This window comes from Durio zibethinus, chromosome 13, assembly GCF_047325235.1.
Source record: "Durio zibethinus cultivar Kanyao isolate XHJ-2024 chromosome 13, ASM4732523v1, whole genome shotgun sequence".
NCBI lineage: Eukaryota > Viridiplantae > Streptophyta > Magnoliopsida > Malvales > Malvaceae > Durio > Durio zibethinus.
In genome coordinates, this window is record NC_143174.1 from 14,770,314 (window position 1) to 14,788,601 (window position 18,288).

Below are 18,288 nucleotides of genomic sequence, written 5' to 3' on the forward strand. Positions count from 1 at the left end.
AGACTGGGAATGAACTCCGTATGCCTAAGTCAACCCACGAAACGAGCGTACGGGCGCTCAGCCACCTAGAGGGGGAATGAGCAAGCCGGGGATCGGCCGGGTCCCCCTCTGTGTGCTGTCGATCCTGCTTCCGCAACCCTTGGTCCGGTTTGATCTTAGGTTGGGAATGAACTCCGTATGCCTAGGCCAACCGACGAAATGAGCGGGCGGGTGAGCACAACACCGGCCAGAGAGACGGGATGCGTAAGCTGTGGATCGATAGGGTGGTAGGTGGGTTTAGGCACATCTTCATGTTTTTGGTTGCCAATGCCATTTTTATGACTTGTAAATTCATACAATGGCCCCTTAAGCGTTCACGTGAAGTTTCATGGCAAGACGACTCATTTTCTATTTTTCAAGATTTTTGAAACTTTTTATGGTTCAGGATTTTTTAAAATTTTTTCAGAAGGAGTTTTAGCCCCAAACTTGGTAGACGTGATCCTTGTATTTTTGTTGGCATGCAAAAAAAAATTCAGCTAAAAACTCGATGTGTACAAGATTTTGTGACCATTTGAAAAAAGTGTCCCCATTTCAGACAATTTAATGGCTACTGGCAGAAAACCTGTAAAATCTCAAATGCTCTTTAAGGGGGTGAGTTCTCAAGGTTTGATGAGGGATAGGGGGCCAATATATGGGCCAAGTACCAGCACCCATCGCACATCATGTGCGCACACCCCCCGGCCCCCCCGATCGTCAGAACCCCAATGCTGCCAGTCAGGTTCTCCGACGATGCTCCGACGATGGTGCCCCGGCGAAGAAAAATACGGCACCAGCACATGCCCGAGCCCAGCATGTGCTGTCGTAACCCTCATTCCGATTCGATCTTAGAGTGGGAATGAACTCCGTATGCCTAACCCAACCAACGAAACGAGCGGGCGGGCACTACGCCAGCCAGAGAGACGGGATGCACAAGCCGTGGATCGATACGGTGGTAGGTGGGTTTAGGCACATCTTCATCTTTCTGCATGCCAATGCCATTTTTATGGCTTGTAAATTCATGAAATGGTCCCTTAAGCCTTCACGTGAAGTTTCATGGTAAGACGACTTGTTTTCTATTTTTCACGATTTATGAAACTTTTTACGGTTCGGGATTTTTTAAAATTTTTTCGGATGGATTTTTGGCCCCAAACTTGGTAGCCGTGATCCTTTTATTTTTTTTGGCATGCACAACAAAAAATTAGCTAAAAACTCGATTTTGTGACCATTTGAAAAAACTGTCCCCATTTCAGACACTTTAATGGCTGCTGGCAGCAAACCTGTAAAATCTCAAATTCTCTTTAAGGGGGTGTGAGTTCTCGAGGTTTGGTGAGGGATAGGGGGCCAATATAAGGGCCAAGTACCAGCACCCATCGCACATCATGTGTGCACACCCCCCCGGCCCCCCCGATCGTTGGAACCCCAATGCCGTCGGTTAGGTTCTCCGACGATGCTTCGGCGATGGTGCCCCAGCGAAGAAATATGCGGCACCAGCACATGCCCGAGCCCAGCATGTGCTGTCGCAACCCTCGGTCCAATCCAATCTTAAACTGGGAATGAACACCGTATGCTTAGACTGGGAATGAACTCCGTATGCCTAAGTCAACCCACGAAACGAGCGTGCGGGCTCTCAGCCAGTCAGAGGGCAGGATGCACAAGCCGGGGACTGGTCGGGTCCACCTCTGCGTGCCGCTGATCCTGCTGCCACAACCCTCAATGTTGTTCGATCTTAGACTGGGAATGAACTTCGTATGCCTAAGGCAACCGACGAAACGAGCAGGCGAGCACTACGTCGGCCAGAGAGATGGGATGCGCAAGCCGTGGATCGATAGGTCGTAGGTGGGTTTAGGCACATCTTCATATTTTTACGTGCCAATCGAATTTTTATGACTTGTAAATTCATACAATGGTCCCTTCAGCTTTCACGTGAAGTTTCATGGCAAGTCGACTCGTTTTCTATTTTTCATGATTTTCGAAACTTTTTACGGTTCGAGATTTTTTAAAATTTTTTCGAAAGGAGTTTTTCTTGAAAAAAACCTTGGTAGACGTGATCCTTGTATTTTTGTTGGCATGCACAAAAAAATTCAGCTAAAAACTCGAAGTGTACAAGATTTTGTGACCATTTGAAAAAAGTGTCCCCATTTCAGACACTTTAATGGCTACTGGCAGAAAACCTATAAAATCTCAAATGCTTTTTAAGGGGGTGTGAGTTCTTGAGGTTTGATGAGGGATAGGGGGCCAATATAAGGGCCAAGTACCAGCACCCATCGCACATCATGTGCGCACACCCCCCGGCCCCCCGATCGCCGGAACCCCAATGCCGCTGGTCAGGCTCTCCGTCGATGCTTCGGTGATGGTGCCCCGATGAAGAAAAATAGGACACCAGCACATGCCCGAGCCCAGCATGTGCTGCCGTAGCCCTTGGTCCGTCCGATCTTAGATTGGGAATGAACTTCATATGCTTAGACTGGGAATGAACTCCGTATGCGTAACTCAACCCACGAAACGAGCCTGTGGGCGCTCATCCGGCCAGAGGGGCGAGATGCGTAAGCCGGGGATTGATCGGGTCCCCCTCTGCGTGCTCCCGATCCTGCTGCCGCAACCCTCGATTTGGTCTGATCTTAGACTGGGAATGAACTCCGTATGCCTAAGCCAACCGACAAAATGAACGGGCGAACGGGCGGGCGGGCTCCAAGCCCGCCAGAGAAACGTGATGTGCAAGCCATGGATCGATAGCGTGGTAGGTGGGTTTGGGCACATCTTCATATTTCTGTGTGCCAGTGCCAATTTTATGGCTTGTAAATTCATACAATGGTCCCTTAAGCATTCACGTGAAGTTCCATGGCAAGACGACTCGTTTTTTATTTTTTACGATTTTAGATCCTTTTTGCCGTTTGGGATTTTTTAAAATTTTTTTGGAAGGATTTTTGGCCCCAAACATGGTAGACATGATCCTTGTATTTTTTTTGGCATGCACAAAAAAAGTCAGCTAAAAACTCGAAGTGTACAAGATTTTGTGACAATTTGAAAAAATTGTCCCCATTTCAGACACTTTAATGGCTACTGGCAGCAAACCTGTAAAATCTCAAATGCTCTTTAAAGGGGTATGAGTTCTCGAGGTTTGATGAGGGATAGGAGGCCAATATAAGGGCCAAGTACCAGCACCCATCGTACATCATGTGCGCACACCCCCCAGGCCCCTCCGATCGTCGGAACCCCAATGCCGTCGGTTAAGTTCTCCGGCGATGCTCCGACGATGGTGCCCCGACGAAGAAAAATGCGGCACCATCACATGCCCAAGCCTAGCATGTGCTGTCGCAACCCTTGGTCCGATTTGATCTTAGACTGGGAATAAACTCCGTATGCTTAGCCTAGGAATGAACTCCGTATGCCTAAGTCAACCCACGAAACGATCATGCGGGCGCTCAACCGGCCAGAGGGGCAGTATGCGCAAGCCGGGGATTGATCGGGTCCCCCTCTGTGTCTTGCCGATCCTGCTGTCGCAACCCTCCATCCGATCTGATCTTAGATTGAGAACGAACTCCGTATGCCTAAGCCAACCGACGAAACAAGTGGACGGGCGGGGGGGCGGCCACTACGTCAGCCAGAGGGACGGGATGCACGAGCCGTGGATCGATAGGGTGGTAGGTGGGTTTAGGCACATCTTCATATTTCTATGTGCCAATGCCATTTCTATTTCTTGTAAATTCATACAATGGTCCCTTAAGCCTTCACGTGAAGTTTCATGGCAAGACGACTCATTTTCTATTTTTCACGATTTTTGAAACTTTTTATGGTTCGAGATTTTTTAAAATTTTTTCAGAAGGATTTTTGGCCCCAAACTTGGTAGATGTGATCCTTGTATTTTTGTTGGCTTGCACAAAAACATTCAGCTAAACAGTCGAAGTGTACAAGATTTTGTGACCATTTGAAAAAAGTGTCCCCATTTCAGACACTTTAATTGCTACTGGCAGCAAAACTGTAAAATCTCAAATGCTCTTTAAGGGGGTGTGAGTTCTCGAGGTTTGATGAGGGATAGGGGGCCAATATAAGGGCCAAGTACCAGCACCCATCGCACATCATGTGAGCAAACCCCCCAGCCCCCCGATCGTCGGAACCCCAATGCCGCCTGTCAGCCTCTCCGGCGATGCTCCGACGATGGTGCCCCGGTGAAGAAAAATATGGCACCAGCACATGCCCAAGCCCAGCATGTGCTGCCGCAACCCTTGATCCAGTCTGATCTTAGATTGGGAATGAACTCCGTATGCCTAAGCCAACCGACGAAATGAGTGGGCGAGCGGGCGGGCACTACGCCGGCCAGAGAGACGGGATGCGCAAGCCATGGATCGATAGGGTGGTAGGTGGGTTTAGGCACATCTTCATATTTCTGCATGCCAATGCCATTTTTATGGCTTGTAAATTCATACAATGGTCCCTTAAGCCTTCACGTGAAGTTTCATGGCAAGACAACTCGTTTTCTATTTTTCACGATTTTCAAAACTTTTTACGGTTCGGGATTTTTTAAAATTTTTTCAAAATGAGTTTTGGATCCAAACTTGGTAGACGTGATCCTTTTATTTTTTTTGGCATGCACAAAAAAATTCAACCAAAATTTTCAAGTGTACAAGATTTTGTGACCATTTGAAAAAAGTGTCCCCATTTTAGACACTTTAATGGCTACTGGCAGCAAACCTGTAAAATCTCAAATGCTCTTTAAGGAGGTGTGAGTTCTCGAGGTTTGATGAGGGATAAGGGGCCAAAATAAGAGCCAAGTACCAGCACCCACCGCACATCATGTGTGCACACCCCCCCAGGCCCCCCGATCGTCGAAACCCCAATGCCATCGGTCAGGTTCTCCGTCGATGCTCCGACGATGGTGCCCCGACGAAGAAAAATGTGGCACCAGCACATGCCCGAGCCCAGCATGTGATGCTGTAACCCTCGGTCCGATCCGATCTTAGACTGGGAATGAACTCCGTATGCCTAAGTCAACCCATGAAACAAGCGTGTGGGCACTCATCCGACCAGAGGGGTGGGATGCGTAAGTCGAGGATCGACCTGGTCCCCCTCTGCGTGCTGCCGATCCTACTGCCATAACCCTCGATCCGGTCCGACCTTAGACTGGGAATGAACTCCGAATGCCTAAGCCAACCAACGAAATGAGCGGGTGGGCGGGAGGGCGGGCACTACGTCAGCCAGAGAGACGGGATGCGCAAGCCGTGGATCGATAGGCTGGTAGGTGGGTTTAGGCACATCTTCATATTTCTATGTGCCAATGCCATTTTTATGGCTTGTAAATTCATACAATGGTCCCTTAAGCCTTCACGTGAAGTTTCATGGCAAGATGACTTGTTTTCTATTTTTCATGATTTTCAAAACGTTTTACGGTTCAGGATTTTTTAAAATTTTTTCTGAAGGAATTTTGGCCCCAAACTTGGTAGACGTGATCCTTGTATTTTTGTTGGCATGCACAAAAAAATTCAGCTAAAAACTCGAAGTGCACCAGATTTTGGGACCATTTGAAAAAAATGTCACCATTTCAGACACTTTAACGGCTACTGGCAGCAATCCTGTAAAATCTCAAATGCTCTTTAAGGGGGTTTGAGTTCTGGAGGTTTGATGAGGGATAGGGGGCCAATACAAGGGCCAAGTTCCAGCACCCATCGCACATCATGTGCGTACACCCCCCGACACCCCCGATCGCCGGAACCCCAATGTCGTCGGTTAGGTTCTCCGACGATGCTCTGGTGATGGTGCCCCGACGAAGAAAAATGCGTCACCAGCACATGCCCGAGCCCAGCATGTGCTGTCGGAAGCCTCGGTCTGGTCTGATCTTAGACTGGAAATGAACTCCGTATGCTTAGACTGGGAATGAACTCCGCATGCCTAAGGCAACCCACGAACAGAGCGTACGGGCGTTCAGCTGGCCAGAGGGGCAGAATGCACAAGCCGAGGATCGGTCGGGTCCCCCTCTACGTGCTGCCAATCTTGCTGCCACAACCCTTGGTCCGGTCCAATCTTAGACTGGGAATGAACTCCGTATGCCCAACCCAACCGACGAAACGAGCAGGCGGGCGGGCAGGCACTACGCCAGCCAGAGAGACGAGATGCGTAAGCCGCGTATCGATAGGCTGGTAGGTGGGTTTAGGCGCATCTTCATATTTCTGCATGCCAATGCCATTTTTATGGCTTGTAAATTCATACAATGGTCCCTTAAGCCTTCACGTGAACTTTCATGGCAAGACGACTAGTTTTCTATTTTTCACGATTTTCAAAATGTTTTACGGTTCAGGATTTTTTAAAATTTTTCGGAAGGAGTTTTAACCCCCAACTTGGTAGACGTGATCCTTGTATTTTTGTTGGCATGCATAAAAAAATTCAGCTAAAAACTCGGAGTGTACAAGATTTTGTGACCATTTGAAAAATGTGTCCCCATTTTAGACACTTTAATGGCTACTGGCAGCAAACTTGTAAAATCTAAAATCGTCTTTAAGGAGGTGTGAGTTCTCGAGGTTTGATGGGGGATAGGGGGCCAATATAAGGGCCAAGTACCAGCACCCATCGCACATCATGTGCGCACACCCCCCGGCCCCCCCGATCTTAGACTGGGAATGAAGTCCGTATGCCTAAGGCAACCGACGCAACGAGCGGGTGGGCAGGCGGGTGGGCACTATGCCGGCCAGAGAGACGGGATGCGCAAGCCATGGATCGATAGGGTGGTAGGTGACTTTAGGCACATCTTCATATTTCTGCGTGTCAATTTCATTTTTATGGCTTGTAAATTCATACAATGGTCCCTTGACCCTTCTCGTGAAGTTTCTCGGCAAGACGACTCGTTTTCTATTTTTCACGATTTTCAAAATTTTTTGTGGTTCGAGATTTTTTATTATTTTTTTAGAAGGAGTTTTTGCCCTAAACTTGGTAGACGTCATCATTGTATTTTTGTTGGCATGCACAAAAAAATCAGCTAAAAACTCGAAATGTACAAGATTTTGTGACCATTTGAAAAAAGTGTCCCCATTTCAGACACTTTAATGGCTAATGACAGCAAACCTATAAAATCTCAAATGCTCTTTAAGGGGGTGTGAGTTCTCGCGGTTTGATGAGGGATAGGGGGCAATATAAGGGCCAAGTACCAGCATCCATCGCACATCATGTGTGCACACCCCCCGACCCCCCGATCGTCAGAACCCTAATGCCACCGGTCAGGTTCTCCAGTGATGCTTCGACGATGGTGCCCTGACGAAGAAAAATGCGGCACCACCACATGCCTGAGCCCAGCATGTGTTGTCGTAACCCTCGGTTCGGTCTGATCTTAGACTGGGAATGAACTCCGTATGCCTAAGTCAACCCACGAAACGATCTTACGAGCGCTCAGTCGGCTAGAGAGGTGAGATGCACAGGCCGAGGATCGGCCGGGTCCCCATCTGCGTGCTGCCGGTCCTGTTGTCGTAACCCTCGGTCCAGTCCAATCTTAGACTGGGAATGAACTTCGTATGCCTAAGCCAACCGACGAAATGAGCGGGCGGACGGGCGAGCGGGCACTACACCAGCCAAAGAGACGGGATACGCAAGCCGTGGATCGATAGGGTAGTAGGTTGGTTTAGGCACATCTTCATATTTCTATGTGTAAATGAAATTTTTATGGCTTGTAAATTCATACAATGGTCCCTTAAGCCTTCATGTGAATTGGCAAGACGACTCGTTTTCTATTTTTCATGATTTTGGAAACTTTTTACGGTTCAAGATTTTTTAAAATTTTTTGGAAGGAGTTTTGGCCCCCAAACTTGGTAGACGTGATCCTTGTATTTTTGTTGGCATGCACAAAAAGAATCAGCTAAAAACTCGAAGTGTACAAGATTTTGTGACCATTTGAAAAAAGTGTCCCCATTTCAGACACTTTAATGGCTACTGGCAGCAAACCTGTAAAATCTCAAATGCTCTTTAAGGGGGTGTGAGTTCTTGAGGTTTGATGAGGGATAGGGGGCCAATATAAAGGCCAAGTACCAGCACCCATCGCACATCATGTGTGTACACACCCCAGCCCCCCCGATCGTCGAAACCCAATACCGTTGGTACCCCAATGCCACCGGTTAGGTTCTCCGACGATGCTCCGATGATGGTGCCCCGATGAAGAAAAATGTGGCACCAGCTCATGCTCAAGCCTAGCATGTGCTGTCGCAACCCTCGGTCCAGTTCGATCTTAGACTGGGAATGAACTCTGTATGCATAGACTAGGAATGAACTCTGTATGCCTAAGTCAACCCACGAAATGAGCGTACGGGCGCTCAGCCGACCAAAGGGGCGGGATGCGTATGTCAGGGATCGGTCGGGTCCCCCTCTGTGTGCTGCTAATCCTGCTACCACAACCTTGGTCTGGTCCGATCTTAGACTAGGAATAAACTCCGTATACCTAAGCCAACCGATGAAACGAGCGGGTGGGCGGGCGGGTGGGCACTACGTCGGCCAGAGAGACGGGATGCGCAAGTCGTGGATCAATAGGGTGGTAGGTGGGTTTAGGCACATCTTCATATTTTTGCATGCCAATGCCATTTTTATGGCTTGTAAATTCATACAATGGTCCCTTAAGCCTTCACGTGAAGTTTCTTGGCAAGACGACTCGTTTTCTATTTTTCATGATTTTTGAAACTTTTTGTGGTTCGGGATTTTTTTAAATTTTTTTGGAAGGAGTTTTGGCCCCCAAACTTGGTAGACGTGATCCTTGTATTTTTGTTGGCATGCACAAAAAGAATCAGCTAAAAACTCAAAGTGTACAAGATTTTGTGACCATTTGAAAAAAGTATCCCCATTTCAAACACTTTAATGGCTACTGGCAGCAAACCTGTAAAATCTCAAATGCTCTTTAAGGGGGTGTGAGTTCTTAAGGTTTGATGAGGGATAGGGGGCCAATATAAGGGCCAAGTACCAGCACCCATCGCACATCATGTGTGTACACCCCCCAGCCCCCACGATCGCCGAAACCCAATGCCGTTGGTACCCCAATGCCACCGGTTAGGTTCTCCAACGATGCTCCGACGAAGGTGCCCCGATGAAGAAAAATGTGGCACCAGCTCATGCTCAAGCCTAGCATGTTCTGTCGCAACCCTTGGTCCGATCCGATCTTAGACTGGGAATGAACTCTGTATGCTTAGACTAGGAATGAACTCCGTATGCCTAAGTCAACCCACGAAACGAGCGTGCGGGCGCTCAGCCGACCAAAGGGGTGGGATGCGTATGTCAGGGATCGGCCGGGTCCCCCTCTGTGTGCTGCTAATCCTACTACCACAACCTTGGTCTGGTCCGATCTTAGACTAGGAATGAACTCCGTATACTTAAGCCAACAGATGAAACGAGCGGGCGGGCGGGCACTACGTCGGCCAGAGAGACCGGATGCGCAAGCCGTGGATCGATAGGGTGGTAGGTGGGTTTAGGCACATCTTCATATTTCTGCATGCCAATGCCATTTTTATGGCTTGTAAATTCATACAATGGTCCCTTAAGCCTTCACGTGAGGTTTCTTGGTAAGACAACTTGTTTTTTATTTTTCACGATTTTTGAAACTTTTTACGGTTCGGGATTTTTCAAAACATTTTTCGGAAGGAGTTTTGGCCCCCAAACTTGGTAGACGTGATCCTTGTATTTTTGTTGGCATGCACAAAAAGAATCAACTAAAAACTCGAAGTGTACAAGATTTTGTGACCATTTGAAAAAAGTGTCCCCATTTCAGACACTTTAATGGCTACCGGCAGCAAACCTGTAAAATCTCAAATGCTCTTTAAGGGGGTGTGAGTTCTAGAGGTTTGATGAGGGATAGGGGGCTAATATAAGGGCCAAGTACCAGCACCCATCGCACATCATGGCGCATAACCCCCCGGCCCCATCGATCGCCGGAACCCCAATGCCGCCGGTCAGGTTCTCTGACGATGCTCTGGCGATGGTGCCCCGACGAAGAAAAATGCGGCACCAGCACATGCCCAAGCCCAGCATGTGCTACAGCAACCCTTGGTCCGGTCTGATCTTAACTGGGAATGAACTCCGTATGCTTAGACTGGGAATGAACTCTGTATGCCTAAGTCAACCCACGAAACGAGCGTGCGGGCGCTCAGCCGGCCAGAGGGGCGGGATGCGTAAGTCGGGGATCAGTCGGGTTTTTATTTTTCAAGATTTTTACAACCTTTTACGGTTCAAGATTTTTTAAAATTTTTTTGGAAGGAGTTTTGGCCACAAACTTGGTAGACGTGATCCTTGTATTTTTGTTGGCATGCGCAAAAAAATTCAACTAAAAACTCGAAGTGAACAAGATTTTGTGATCATTTGAAAAAAATGTCCCCATTTCAGACACTTTAATTGCTTCTGGCAGCAAACCTGTAAAATCTCAAATGCTCTTCAAGGGGTTGTGAGTTCTCGAGGTTTGATGAGGGATAGGGGCCAATATAAGGGCCAAGTACCAGCACCTATGGCACATCATGTGCGCACACCCCCCCGACCCTCCCGATCGCTTGAACCCTAATGCCGCCAATCAGGTTCTCCGGTGAAGCTCCGATGATGGTGCCCCAACGAAGAGAAATGGGGCCCCAGCACATGCCCGAGCCCAGCATGTGCTGCCGCAACCCTCGGTCCAGTCCGATGTTAAACTGGAATGAATTCCGTATGCTTAGACTGGGAATGAACTCCGTATGCCTAAGTCAACCCACGAAATGACGGTGCGGGCGCTCAGTCGGCTAGAGGGGTGGGATGCGCAAGCCGAGGATCGATCGGGTCTGATCTTAGACTAGGAATGAACTCTGTACCTAAGCCAACTGATGGAACGAGCGGGCGGGTGAGCGGACGGGCGGGCACTACGCCAGCCAGAGAGACGGGATGTGCAAGCAATCGATCGATAGGGTGGTAGGTGAGTTTAGGCACATCTTCATATTTCTACGTGCCAATGCAATTTTTATGGCTTGTAAATTCATACAATGGTCCCTTAAGCCTTCACGTGAAGCTTCATGGCAAGACGACTCGTTTTCTATTTTTCATGATTTTTGAAACTTTTTACGGTTCGAGTTTTTTTAAAATTTTTTCGGAAGGAGTTTTGGACCCAAACTTGGTAGACATGATCATTGTATTTTTTTGGCATGCACAAAAAAATTCAGCTAAAAACTCTAAGTGTACAAGATTTTTTGACCATTTGAAAAAAGTGTCCCCATTTCAAACACTTTAATAGCTACTGGCAGCAAACCTATAAAATCTCAATTGCTCTTTAAGGGGGTGTGAGTTCTCAAGGTTTGATGAGGGATAGGGGGCCAATATAAGGGCCAAGTACCACCGCCCATCGCACATCATGTGCACACACGCCACCGGCCCCCCAATCGCTGGAACCCCAATGCCGTCGGTCAGGTTCTCCGGCGATGCTCCGACGATGGTGCCCCGACGAAGAGAAATGCAGCACCAACACATGCCCGAGCCCAGCATGTGCTGCCGCAACCCTCGGTCTGATCTGATCTCAGACTGGGAATGAACTCCGTATGCTTAGACTGGGAATGAACTATGTATGCGTAAGTCAACCCATGAAACAAGCGTGCGGGTGCTCAGCCGGCCAGAGGGGCGGGATGCGCAAGCCGGGGATCGGTCGGGTTCCCCTCTACGTGCTGCTGATCCTACTATCGCAACCCTCAGTCCGGTCCAATCTTAGACTGGGAATGAACTCCGTATGCCTAAGCCAACCGACGAAACAAGCGGATGGGCGGGCACTACGCCGACCAGAGAGACGGGATGCGCAAGCTGTGGATCGATAAGGTGGTAGGTGGGTTTAGGCACATCTTCATATTTTTGCATGCCAATGCAATTTTTATGGCTTGTAAATTCATACAATGGTCCCTTAAGCCATCTTGTGACGTTTCATGACAAGACGACTCGTTTTCTATTTTTCATGATTTTTGAAACTTTTTACGGTTCAAAATTTTTTAAAATTTTTTTGGTAGGATTTTTGGCCACAAACTTGGTAGACGTGATCCTTGTGTTTTTTTTGGCATGCATAAAAAAATTCAGCTAAAAACTCGAAGTGTACAAGATTTTGTGACCATTTGAAAAAAGTGTCCTCATTTCAGACACTTTAATGGCTACTGGCAGCAAACCTGTAAAATCTCAAATGCTCTTTAAGGGGGTGTGAGTTCTTGAGGTTTGATGAGGGACAGGGGGCCAATATAAGGGCCAACTACCAGCACCCATCGCACATCATGCGTGCACACCCCCCGGCCCCCCCGATCGCCAGAACCCTAATGTCGCCGGTCAGGTTCCCCGACGATGCTCTGACGATGGTGCCACGACGAAGAAAAAAGTGACACCAGCACATGCCCGAGCCCAGCATGTGCTGTCACAACCCTTGGTCTGGTCCGATCTTAGACTGGGAATGAACTCCGTATGCTTAGATCGGGAATGAACTCCATATGCCTAAGTCAACCCACGAAACGAGCGTGTGGGCGCTCAGTCGGCCAGAGGGGTGGGATGCGCAAGCTAGGGATCAGTCGAGCCCCCCTCAACGTGTTGTTGATCTTGCTACTGCAACCCTCAGTCTGGCCTGATCTTAGACTGGGAATGAACTCCGTATGCCTAAGCCAACAAACGAAACGAACGGGCGAGCGGGTGGGCAGGCACTACGTCGGCCAGAGAGACGAGATGCGCAAGCCGTGGATCGATAGGGTGGTAGGTGGGTTTAGGCACATCTTCATATTTATGCATGCCAATGCCATTGTTATGACTTGTAAATTCATACAATGGTCCCTTAAGCCTTCATGTGAAGTTTCATGGCAAGACGACTCGTTTTCAATTTTTCATGATTTTTGAAACTTTTTTGCGGTTCGGGATTTTTTAAAATTTTTTTGGAAGGAGTTTTGCCTCCAAACTTGGTAGACGTGATCCTAGTATTTTTGTTGCCATGCAAAAAAAAATTTAGCTAAAAACTCGAAGTGTACAAGATTTTGTTACCATTTGAAAAAAGTGTCCCCATTTCAGACACTTTAATGGCTACTGGCAGCAAACCTGTAAAATCTCAAATGCACTTTAAGGGGGTGTGAGTTCTCAAGGTTTGATGAGGGATAGGGGGCCAATATAAGGGCCAAGCACCAGCACCCATCGTACATCAAGTACACACACCCCCCCGGCCCCCCCGATCGTCGGAACCCTAATGCCACCGGTTAGATTCTCCAGTGATGCTCTGACGATGGTGCCCCAGTGAAGAAAAATGCGGCACGAGCACATGCTCAAGCCCAGCATGTGCTGTCGCAACCCTCGGTCTGGTCCGATCTTAGACTTGGAATGAACTCCGTATGCTTAGACTGGGAATGAACTCCGTATGCCTAAGTCAAACCACGAAACGAGCGTGCGGGCACTCAGCCAGCTAGAAGGGCGGGATGCGCAAGTCGAGGATCGATCGGGTCCCCCTTTGCGTGCTATTGATCCTGCTACCGTAACCATCGGTCCGGTCCAATCTTAGACTAGGAATGAACTCCGTATGCCTAAGCCAACCGACGAAATGAGCAGGCGGGTAGGCACTATGCCGGCCAGAGAGACGGGATGCGCAAGCTGTGGATCGATAGGGTGGTAGCTGGGTTTAGGCACATCTTCCTATTTTTGCATGCCAATGAGATTTTTATGGCTTTTAAATTCATACAATGGTCCCTTAAGCCTTCACGTGAAGTTTCATGGCAACACGACTCGTTTTCTCTTTTTCACGATTTTTGAAACTTTTTACGGTTCAGGATTTTTTAAAATTTTTTCTGAAGGCGTTTTGCCCCCAAACTTGGTAGATATGATCCTTTTATTTTTGTTGGCATGCACAAAAAACCTCAGCTAAAAACTTGAAGTGTACAAGATTTTGTGACCATTTGAAAAAAGTGTCCCCATTTCAAACATTTTAATGGCGACTGGTAGCAAACCTGTAAAATCTCAAATGCTCTTTAAGGGGGTGTGAGTTCTCGAGGTTTGATGAGGGATATGGGGCCAATATAAGGGCCAAGTACCAGTACCCATCGTACATCATGTGCGCACACCCCCCGGCCCTCCCGATCATCGGAACCCCAATGTCGCCGATCAGGTTCTCTGGTGATGCCCCGACGATGGTGCCCCGGTGAAGAAAAATGCGGCACCAGCACATGCTCGAGCCCAGCATGTGCTGCTGCAACCCTCGATCCGGTCTGATCTTAGACTGGGAATGAACTCCGTATGCTTAGACTAGGAATGAACTCCGTATGCCTAAGTCAACCCATGAAACGAGCGTGCGGACGCTTAGCCGGCCAGAGGGGCAGGATGTGCATGCCAGGGATCGGTCGGGTCCCCCTCTATGTGCTGCCGATCCTGCTGCCATAACCCTCTATCTGATTAGATCTTAGACTGGGAATGAACTCTGTATGCCTACGCCAACCGACGAAATGAGCGGGCGGGCGGGCGAGCACTGTGCCGACCAGAGAGACAGGATGCGCAAGCCGTGGATCGATAGGGTGGTAGGTGGGTTTAGGCACATCTTCATATTTCTATGTGCCAATGCCATTTTTATGGCTTGTAAATTCATACAATGGTCCCTTAAGCCTTCACGTGAAGTTTCATGGCAAGACGACTCGTTTTCTATTTTTCATGATTTTTGAAACTTTTTGTGGTTCGACATTTTTTAAAATTTTATTGAAAGGAGTTTTGGCCCCAAACTTGGTAGACGTGATCGTTGTATATTTTTTTGCATGCACAAAAAAATTCAGCTAAAAACTCGATGTGTACAAGATTTTGTGACCATTTGAAAAAAGTGTCCCCATTTCAGACACTTTAATGGCTACTGGCAGCAAAACTGTAAAATCTCAAATGCCCTTTAAGGAGGTGTGAGTTCTCAAGGTTTGATGAGGGATAGGGGGCCAATATAAGTGCCAAATACCAGCACCCATCACACATCATGTGCGCACCCCCCCCGGCCCCCCCGATCACCAGAACCTCAATGCCATCGGCCAGGTTCTCCGACGATGCTCTGGCGATGGTGCCCCAGCGAAGAAAACTATGGCACCAGCAAATGCCCGAGCCCAGCATGTGCCATCGCAACCTTCGGTTTGATCCTATCTTAGAGTGGGAATGAACTCCGTATGACTAAGCCAACCGATGAAACGAGCGGACGGGCCGGCACTACGCCAGCCAGAGAGACGGGAAGCGCAAGCCGTAGATCGATAGGGTGGTAGGTGGGTTTAGGCACATCTTCATATTTCGGCATGCCAATGAAATTTTTATGGCTTGTAAATTCATACAATGGTCCCTTAAGCCTTCACGTGAAGTTTCATGGCAAGACGACTCGTTTTCTATTTTCCACGATTTTTGAAACTTTTTGCGGTTCGGGATTTTTTTAAATTTTTTCGGATGGATTTTTTGCCCCAAACTTGGTACACGTGATCCTTGTATTTTTTTTGGCATGCACAAAAAAATTCAGCTAAAAACTCGAAGTGTACAAGATTTTGTGACCATTTGAAAAAAGTGTCCCCATTTTAGACACTTTAATGGCTACTGCTAGCAAACCTGTAAAATCTCAAATACTCTTTAAGGGGGTGTGAGTTCTTGAGGTTTGATGAGGGATAGGGGGCCAATATAAGGCCCAAGTACCAGCATCCATCGCACATCATGTGCACACACTCCCCCCAACCCCCCGGATCGTCGGAACCCCAATGCCGCCGGTCAGGTTCTCCAACGTTGATCCGACGATGGTGCCCCGGCGAAGAAAAATGTGGCACCAGCACATGCCTGAGCCCAGCATGTGCTGTCGTAACCCTCGGTCCGGTCTGATCTTAGACTGGGAATGAACTCCCTGACCACAACCCCCCAGCCACCCCAATCGTCGGAACCCCAATACCGCTGGTCAGGTTCTCTGGCGATTCTCCGACGATGGTGCCCCGAAGAAGAAAAATGCGGCAACCCTCGGTTCAGTCTGATCTTAGACTAGGAATGAACTTCATATGCTTAGACTGGGAATGAACTCCGTATGCCTAAGTCAACCCACGAAACGAGCATGCGGGCGCTTAGTCGGGCAGAGGGGCGGGATGCACAAGTCGATGATCAGTCGAGTCCCACTCTGCATGGTGTCGCAACCCTTGGTTCGGTCCTATCTTAGACTGGGAATGAACTCCGTATGCCTAAGCCAACCGACAAAATGAGCGGGCGGGAGGGCGGGAGCTACGCCGGCCAGAGAGGCGGGATGCGCAAGCCATGGATCGATAGGGTGGTAGGTGGGTTTCGGCACATCTTCAAATTTCTCTATGCCAATGCCATTTTTAAGACTTTTAAATTCATACAATGGTCCCTTAAGCCTTCACGTGAAGTTTCTTGGCAAGACGACTCGTTTTCTATTTTTTACGATTTTTGAAACTTTTTACGGTTCAAGATTTTTTAAAATTTTTTCAGAAGGTGTTTTGGCCCCAAACTTGGTAGACATGATCCTTGTATTTTTTTTGGCATGCAAAAAAAAATTCAACTAAAAACTCGAAGTGTACAAGATTTTGTGACCATTTGAAAAAAGTGTCCCCATTTCAGACACTTTAATGGCTACTGGCAGCAAACCTGTAAAATCTCAAACGCTCTTTAAGGGGGTGTGAGTTCTCGAGGTTTGATGAGGGATAGGGGGCCAATATAAGGGCCAAGTACCAGCACCCATCGCACATCATGTGCGCACACCCCCCGGCCCGTCGGATCGCCGGAACCCCAATGCCGCCAGTCAGGTTCTCCGACGATGCTCCAGTGATGGTGCCCCGACAAAGAAAAATGTGACACCAGCACATGCTCGAGCCCAGCATGTGCTGTCGTAACCCTCGGTCCGGTTCAATCTTAGACTGAGAATGAACTCTGTATGCTTAGATTGGGAATGAACTCCGTATGCCTAAGTCAACTCACAAAACAAGCGTGCGGGCGCTCAGCCGGTCAGAGGGGCAGGATGCGCAAGCCGAGGATCGACCGGATCCCTCTCCGCATGCTACCAATCCTGCTGCTGCAACCCTCGATCCGATCTGATCTTAGACTGGGAATGAACTCCGTATGCCTAAGCCAACTGACGAAATGAGCGGGCGGGCGGGCGGGCACTACGCTGGCCAGAGTGGCGGGATACGCAAGCCGTGGATCGATAGGGTGGTAGGTGGGTTTGGCACATCTTCATATTTCTGCATGCCAATGCCATTTTTATGGCTTGTAAATTCATACAATGGTCCCTTAAGCCTTCACGTGAAGTTTCATGGCAAGACGACTCGTTTTCTATTTTTCATGATTTTTGAAACTTTTTGCTGTTCGGGATTTTTTAACTTTTTTTCGGAAAGATTTCTGGCTCCAAACTTGGTAGACATGATCCTTGTATTTTTGTTGGCATGCACAAAACAATTCAGCTAAAAACTCGAAGTGTACAGGATTTTTGTGACCATTTGAAAAAAGTGTGCCCATTTCAGACACTTTAATGCTTACTGGCAGCAAACCTGTAAAATCTCAAATGCTTTTTAAGGGGGTGTGAGTTCTCAAGGTTTGATGAGGGATAGGGGGCCAATATAAGGGCCAAGTACCAGCACCCATCGCACATCATGTGCGCACAACCCCCCCGGCCACCCCGATCGCCAGAACCCTAATGCCGTCGGTAAGGTTCTCTGGCGATGCTCCGGCGATGGTGCCTCGAAGAAGAAAAATGCGGCAACCCTCGGTCTGGTCTGATCTTAGACTGGGAATGAACTCCGTATGCCTAAGTCAATTGAACGAAATGAGCATACGGGCGCTTAGCCGACCAGAAGGGCGGGATGCCAAGCTGGGGATTAATCGGGTCCCCCTCTGTGTGGTGCCGCAACCCTCGGTTCGGTCCAATGTTAGACTGGGAATGAACTTCATATGCCTAAGCCAACCGATGAAATGAGTGGGCGGACGCTACGCCGGCCAGAGAGGCGGGATGCGCAAGCCGTGGATCAATAGGGTGGTAGGTGGGTTTCGACACATCTTCAAATTTCTGTGTGCCAATGCCATTTTTAAGGCTTGTAAATTCACACAATGGTCCCTTAAGCCTTCACGTGAAGTTTCTTGGCAAGATGACTCGTTTTCTATTTTTTACGATTTTTGAAACTTTTTGCAGTTCAGGATTTTTTAAAATTTTTTCGGAAGGTGTTTTGGCCCCAAACTTATTAGACGTGATCCTTGTATTTTTGTTGGCATGCACAAAAAAATTCAGCTAAAAACTCGAAGTTTACAAGATTTGTGACCATTTGAAAAAAGTGTCCCCATTTCAGATACTTTGATGGCTACTGGCAA